Raw genomic sequence first — 8449 nt, 5'->3', positions numbered from 1 at the left:
ATAAAACAAAATAAACAAGCATCTAGAGTGAAACAACACAACATCAACAAAGCATCCCTCAACAAAATATAAATGAAAATGTGCAAAACAGAAAGAAAAATCAGCATCCAGGTGACAGTATTTGTAAGTATTTAGTGAAGATTAGCATTCAGAAAAACCAAGGAGCTCATCTTTGATGGGTTGATCCTGTTTCTCCTTTCTGTTATGATCTGCCATGTTAAAAAAGATTCTCTCTGAGGGGACAGATACACAGTCTATGTGCCATCACATGTATAAGATGTGGGTAGACTGAACACTTGGTCTCCAAAAGGGGCTCCTCATGTCCAAACTTTACTATGTCTCCTCTCACTCATTTTCCTCACCTTTCCAGCATGTAATGTCTGGCTGTGTAAAGCGCTGAGTTTGTGTGCACGCTGTCTCTGTGTGTGTGTGTAACCCCTCCCCTCCTGCTCAGTGTAAACTCACAAACGCCACCACGTATCTTGACCAATCACGTGCGGCTTTGACAGAAAAAAAAACCCGGAAAAAAACGAATCGGCTCCCAATGAGGAGCCGGATCCCGTCATTCACTTTAAAGAGCCGGATCTTAGAGCCGGATCGTTCGCGACCGACCCATCACTAATCCAAATATCACCTCAATTGTCTTCCGTGAACTGGACTAGTAATCAGAAGGTCACTGGTTCAAGCCCCACCACTGCCAGGTTGCAGCTGTTGGGCCCTTGAGCAAGGGCCTTAACCCTCAATTGTTCACACTGTATACTGTCACTACTGTAAGTCGCTTTGGATAAAGGCGTCTGCTAAATGCCGAAAATGTAAATGTAAATAACTCATTTTCTGTAAATAAATCCTTCTCTCTTAAATCTCTTGGCACCTCACACTTCTCGTCAGTGACAAGTTCAAGTTGACACTTTATTCTAAGTGGAATCTTGGTCATGGGGGATAGGGACAAGGATGGGGGAGAGGGGGGGTGGACTCACCTACCAATCAGATGGGTATATTAATGGGTCAGGGGTTCAAGGGGGATAGTCAACAAAAAATTGACCCACTAACTTGACCCAGTCAGGCAGCCACAGTGGCACCAAAACAGTCAATAAATTACCATGGGGGAAGGGCTATGATACTCCTTAAGTGGTACAGTCCTAAAGTAGCCTGTAAGCATTTGAATTTTAATAATAATATAACTATATTTTGTTGTTGTTTCTGCTTACAAGTTTCTGCTTACAAATATGCTGCATTACTAATCTATACCACTACTACTGATTATAATAATAATAATAACATGTGCATAAAATCAGCCACATAACGAACACCAGTGAGTTTAACTTATTACTTAGATTCACGGACTGGAGTAAAGTCGGTTCAGACAAATCATGAGTCTGCGGTTTCCGATGAGTCTGCTCACTCGCTGTATATACTTAACAGCAGCCAGTCAGAGGGCTCCTAGGATCTGGGTTACCTGAGATTTCGTGATTCCTGATTCAGTACCGCCCAGCTCTATTCTGAAGCGAGAACTGTTGCATTAAAGCAAGAAGGTCCTGGGTTCAATTCCCAGGTGCAGCGATCTGGGTCCTTTCTGTATGGAGTTTGCATGTTCTCCCCGTGTCCATATTGGCAGGAGAACATGCAAACTATATGTCTTTGGAGGAACCGGGACTCAGGTTTCTTCCCACAGTCCAAAGACATGCAAGTGAGGTGCATTAGAGATACAAAATTGTACATCACTGTGTTTGATATTAATTAATGTCAAACACAATCATGGACAATCTCCAATGCACCTCACTTGCATGTCTTTGGACTGTGGGAGGAAACCAGAGCTTCCAGATGAAACCCCCAGAGACACAGTGAGAACATGCAAACTCCACACAGAAAGGACCCGGTCCGTCCCACCTGGGGATTGAACCCAGGATTTTCTTGCTGTGTGGACACAGTGCTACCCAGTCCATCACAGGGCAAACACATACACACACACACACACACACACATCTAGGATGATTTTGTATCTTGTTAACCCGACTGCATGCCTTTGGACTATGGGAAGAAAAAGCCCAGATGAAAAACCCACAGGGAATGTAAAACATTATGTTAAAATCCTAATAAATAAAAAAATCCAGTGAATTGCACTCACCCATAAAGCGGTGGTAAAACATAAATGAATCTGACAAATCAGCTTTTCAGTAAACATATTATTAGTGACATGCACTATGCGTCATTGTCTGTTTTACCACCACGTTATCCTATGACACACCCTCAAAAGGTTGCCAGTTCATTGCCAGTCTGTTACTGGTTAAGGCCTCATCACCACCAAGTTTCACTGTGGGTCCCTGAAAAGTTTTGGTAGATAGGACAGATCAAATTAAACCTGATAGCACAGCCTAATATGTTTTGGAATAAAACCTTCAAAAGTGTAAAAGGCAGTGTGTACAGCCTATGCCAGCCTAAAATTGATTTAAAAGATACTATATAGCTATAGTGTATATGTAAAATAAAATTATATCTAAAAATTATTAGACATTAGCTTATCATGACTATTCAGGTGCCCAACTGGCTGATAGCAACACTGAGATTCAAACCCTAGATCCCCAGGTATGAGCAGTAGTGGGCTAGTGTACTTTAACGCTGTATGGGATACAAATATGAGTTGACTCTCTTACTGATCTCTGTTGACCTTTATTGAACAGCTTTGATAACATACCTGATTGATAATAAAAATTATATTTATTAATATTTTAACATCATGTTTAACACACTTTGCTTACATTCATGACAGCACATGTAGCACTAGTTACACAAGATTCATCAGTTTAGTTTCCTTAAATTTAATGTCAAACACAGTCATGGACGGTTTTTTTTATCTCCAATTCCCCTCACTTGCATGTCTTTGAAAGGTGAGAGGAAACCGGAGCTCACAGAGGAAACCCACACGGACACAGGGAGAACATGCACACTTCAGACAGAAAGGACCCAGACCACTCTACCTCGGAATTGAACCCAGGACCTTCTTGCTGTGAGGTGACGGTGCTACCCACTGAACCACCATGACGCCCACATAAAAATTATACACCCCTAAAAATGCTTATATAAGACTGGATGTGTATTCGCCCACCTTGCACTGTGAGGTTGATAGTTAGAGAGGCAAAGATAATCCAAGGATTGTGGCTGGAGAGTTGCAGAAGACTCTTAAGTTATCAGGTCTCCAAATCTATAGTTAGATGCCACATTCTAGCAAACAAACTGTTTGAAAGGCCTATCAGAAAAACTGTGTTTCTCATTTGAGCACACGTGCATGTTGACAGGAACCAGATTCCATGGTGAGGTAACAGTAAGTTACCTAAGAAAAGAACTGTGTTAAGTATTGTAAAGCATCTGGGGTCCCTGGGCTGACTAGATGGGGAAACCAAAGAGAAGAATCTGTGTTGTTAGGTTTGCTGTGTTGTTAAATATGCTGTTCTGTCTGTCTGTCTGTCTGTCTGTCTGTCTGTCTGTCTGTCTGTCTGTCTGTCTGTCTGTCTGTCTATTTATTGCCAACCACCACTTCAGCAGCTGAATTTCTTGCAGGAATAGGCAGAAATTGCACTTAAACAACAACTACAATCTTTTGTTTACAAATAATTACAAAGTATAATTGATAGGAAAGGTGATGTGACACAGTGGCTCTGTTTTAACTTTTTATTAGTGTGTTGCAGGCATTAAATGCAAATCTTTTAATATTTACAGTATTTAACATACAATAAAGTTGGTTGATGGAAAAATTGATAATCTTTTTTACTTTTGTCAGTTAAATAAATGTATAGGAGTGATGATAAAAGGAGTATTAAAAAATCACAGATTCTTGTTTTCTTTATCAAATGTGACTAAATTTCCCAGCTTTCTGGAAATGGTGTGTAGATAAACGCAATACTTATCTAATAATGAAAAGCTTTAACTAATAACTGCAGATTTGAAAGTTAAGCAATATGTGCATAGTTGTACAAATTGTGGCAAGCGTAGCCTAATTAATTTTTTTCCTACTTTTTAAATATTATTTGAACATAAAGCAGATCTCAATCTAGTAAAGTAATATACAATAAATAATAACTTTGCTAGTAAGCGGCAGTGTATAAAGCCTTTGTTGGATCAAGTGGAGATGTTGAACAGGTACAGTATACTGTATACAGTATGTGAATAATGGAGCTGGAGCTGGAACCTGGACTACAGAAACAATTTATGGTATTCCTTTCTTTTTAAATACATTTAGTTCAAACTGGAATCTTAATAATTAAATTTATTTTAAATTAGTTTAATATTGTTTGCTCAATATCTGCTCAACTTCATTTCATTTGTTAATATACCTCCAGGAATGGAGGCCTGCAACACATCCCAAAAAAAAGGTGGAACGGGCAATTTTGAACTAGTAATGAGGTGGAAAAAAAAATAATGATGTGATTCCAAACAGGTGATGTCAACAGGTGATTGTAATCATAGTTTGGTAGTTACATGCGCAAATGGCACTTAAAACTTTACTGTGCAAAAAAAGAAGCCTAATGTTAACCATGTCCAGAAGCGGCGTCGACTTCTCTAGGCTCCAAGGCAGCTAGGATGGATCATCACACAGTATAAACGTGTATTGTGGTCAGATGAATCAGCATTCCAGGTCCTTTTTGGAAAAAATGGACGCCATGTGCTCCAGACCAAAGACCAAAAGGACCATCCAGACTGTTATCAGGAACAAGTCCAAAAGCCAGGGTCTGTCATGGTATGGGGCTGTGTCAGTGGCCTTGGCAAAGGTCATTTACACTTCTGTGATGCAGCATTAATGCAGAAAAGTACATTGAGATCTTAGAGCAACATGTGCTGCCTTGAAGACGTCGTCTTTTCCAGGGACGTCAATGCATTTTTTAACAAGACAATGCAAAACCACATGCTGCACACATTACAAAGGCATTGCTGCGGAAGAAAAGGGTACGGGTACTGGACTGGCCTGCCTGCAGCCCTGACCTGTCCCCAATAGAGAATGTGTGGAGAATTTTGAAACGAAAAATGCGACAACGACGACCCCGTACTGTTGCACATCTCAAGACGTGTTTGCAGGAAGAATGAGACAAAATAAAAGCTGTAACACTAAATCACTTGGTCTCCTCGGTGCCAAAACGGCAACATTACAAAGTGGTAAATGCTTTACTGTCCCAACTTTTTTTAGAATGTGTTGCAGGCCTGGAATGGAGGTTTATTAATAAATGAAATGAAGTTGACCAGACAAAACATGAAATATCTCAGGTTCATCCTGTCTGCAATGAAATAAAAGTCAAAGTAATTGTAAGAAACTGTGTGGGTTTTTTTATTATTTGCATTTCCCATGCTGTCCCAACTTTTTCTGATTTGGGGTGTAGATATTTATGTGGGACATGAAGGGAAAAGTCAGAATTTAAGATGATTAAGTGGATAAATAATTGTAATTTCTGGAGGCCTGCTCAACAGTTGATTGTAGTTATTAATAATATGGACAGCAGGTGGCACTATGCGCAAAATTATTCATGCATTAGGTCCAAAAACAGTGCGACCCATCAAAATACATTACATATGGTGACAGATACGTACGGATGACCGTTAGGGGTTTACAATTACAGACAATCCAGTTACAGTCCACATGTTCATCTGTCACCCCCTCCCTCGTACCTCACATATCAATCAAAAGGGACCCTCACTAACCAGATGATGTCTGGGTGGTGGACCATTCTCAGCACTGTATTGACAATACATGGTAATAACATGGTATTTGTGTTGTAGCACGAGTGTCAGGTGCTTCAGTTGTTAGGATTTGTTGTCAGGATTTGAAACTGTCAAAACTTACTGGCGTTTTCATTAGGAACACATACCCTGACATCACTCTATTCAGGTGTAAAGATTAGAGGTATTTTACTGGACACTTTTAATCACATGTTGGTGCTGGCTTTATATTGTTTGGATCACTATTCACCAGTCAGCCCTGGCATTAAAGTGGGTATTAAACACCTGGTACACATATAAGTACAATATGCTGTAAAATTGCTTTAAAACATAAAAAATGGACATCTGGTTTTCTTTGCCAATGATGAAAAGGACCATCCAGACTGTTAGCATTGAAAGATGCAAAAGCCAGCATTTGTCATGGACCCAACAGCGTCTGCAGAGCAGAGCCTGGATTTAAACCAACAATCTTCTGATTGATAGCCTAAAGCTCTAATCACTAGGCTACCACTGTCCCATAAATCCCATGAATATCATTGATTAGTACACAGTATTATTAAGGAGGCTAAACCAAAGTACTACTGGATGTTATAAGAATCTGCATTGAAAGAACTCACTAAGTTCAGAAAGTAAGCATTATACTTTTCCTACTACAGACTAAAGGATAGTAAACCAATTACATAGGCTTATTTGTAAATAATTTCCATTTGATCTATTTAGTATGTGTTAGTTCAATTCATTTCCTTTAGGTCAGCCAAGAAAATGGTCTCTTTTGATTCCAGTTTTTCTTAAAGCCTACAAAATGATTTTTTTCTAGTCGTAGGCTTGTTCCTTAAGGGCTTTGGGGAGACCTGGACTCTGTAAAGTTGTTTTAAAACAACGTTTTATTGTAAAAACGTGTAGAAGCTGAGGTAGGACTGGGCGGTATGACGGTACATTCTGTATACCGTCTTTGATTCCTCATACTGTATGGATTTTTCATATACCGCCACACCACAACATAGTTAATTTTAACAGCTGTAGGCTTCAAAAGGCAGCAGATCATATAAAAGGGCTATGGAGCGCCGTGCAAAGTAAGTAGTTAGCCAGTTAGCGTTAGCACGACAGTGTTAACAGATGAGAGAGGCTTCCCCAATATGGTGAAAGAAATGAAAAAAAAAAAAGATGGAAGATGAAGAGGGGAAGACCAAATCTGCACCAGAAGAACAAAGAAATAAGGCGTGTCGGCAGTTAGAAAAGACTAAAACACTGTATACTGTACAGTTTGTTACGAACGCAGTAACAATTTACATATGCAAGGACACAACCTCTATAGACAGTCGGGAAAGAAGCTTTTAGAGCAATTATTAAAACAGTGAATTCCAGGTATGTCTTACGGGGCAAAAATACTGAATGTCAGTCGCTATTTTAACGTTTTAAGCAAACTGGAATCTGAGATATTTAAAATCATCCACTTTTTAAACCTCGTTTTATTTGTTAATTGTATTTATTGCAACTGTTTCACACGTACTGATTCCATCATATATTGAGTCATTTTGTAGGGCCAAGCAAAGCTTATAGAACTCAAAACTTTCATTATATACGCTGATCAGCCATAACATTAAAACCACCTTCTTGTGTCTACACACACTGTCCATTTTATCAGCTCCACTTACCATATAGGAGCACTTTGTAGTTCTACAATTACTGACTGTCGTCCATCTGTTTTTCTACATACTTTTTTAGCCTGCTTTCATTCTGTTCTTCAATGGTCAGGACCCCAACAGGACCACTACAGAGCAGGTATTATTTAGGTGGTGGATCATTCTCAGCACTGCAGTGACACTGACATGGTGGTGGTGTGATAGTGTGTGTTGTGCTGGTATGAGTCGAGTGTCCGTGTCCACTCACTGTCCACTCTATGAGACACTCCTACCTAGTTGGTCCACCTTGTAGATGTAAAGTCAGAGATGACCGCTCATCTATTGCTGCTGTTTGAGTTGGTCATCTTCTAGACCTTCATCAGTGGTCATAGGATGCTGGTGTGAGGTGTTTTAAAACTCCAGCAGCACTGCTGTGTCTGATCCGGTCATACCAGCACAACACACACTAACACACCACCACCATGTCAGTGTCACTGCAGTGCTGAGAATGACCCACCACCTAAATAATACCTGCTCTGTAGTGGTCACAGACATATAAAAACATACCGTGATAAACCGTGAAACCGTCAGAATCTTAAAAAATACCGTGATACTAATTTTTGGTCACACCGCCCAGCCCTCAGCTGAGGTGAAGCTACAGTATCATATCTCCTCGCGGTTCCTCGTTCCTCTCCTCATTCCACACACACTCGTGCCCCGCCTTTCTCTCTGGATTAAAGCACAGCCCTTCTGGCACCGAGGAGCAGAAGCACACCAGAGCTCAGCTGAGACAGACTGCACACACTAAGCGACAGAAGAGAACAGAACCTGTGTGAGGAACACGAGGTTACAAACGAGCGAAGGAAGAACAACCATTTTTACCACCTCCGAACTAGAACAGTGCAGCTGCTGAACTACTTGCATACGCGGATTTAACAAGAACTGCATCCTGGCTCTCTCCGGTTTGGCATGTTTGAGGGGTAACACGGACAGATTTGAACTCCGGCTTTGCAACAAAGAGGTAAATATATGTATAGATCCAGGCTATATGTAGAATTTACATGGATCTTACTTATGCACCGGGTTATTTTAATTTAGCTGTATTACCTGTGTGCCATGCATGT

The sequence above is a fragment of the Trichomycterus rosablanca genome, chromosome 26 (assembly GCF_030014385.1).
Source record: "Trichomycterus rosablanca isolate fTriRos1 chromosome 26, fTriRos1.hap1, whole genome shotgun sequence".
NCBI lineage: Eukaryota > Metazoa > Chordata > Actinopteri > Siluriformes > Trichomycteridae > Trichomycterus > Trichomycterus rosablanca.
The sequence above is the reverse complement of the archived record's forward strand: the minus strand, read 5'-3'. Positions refer to the sequence as shown.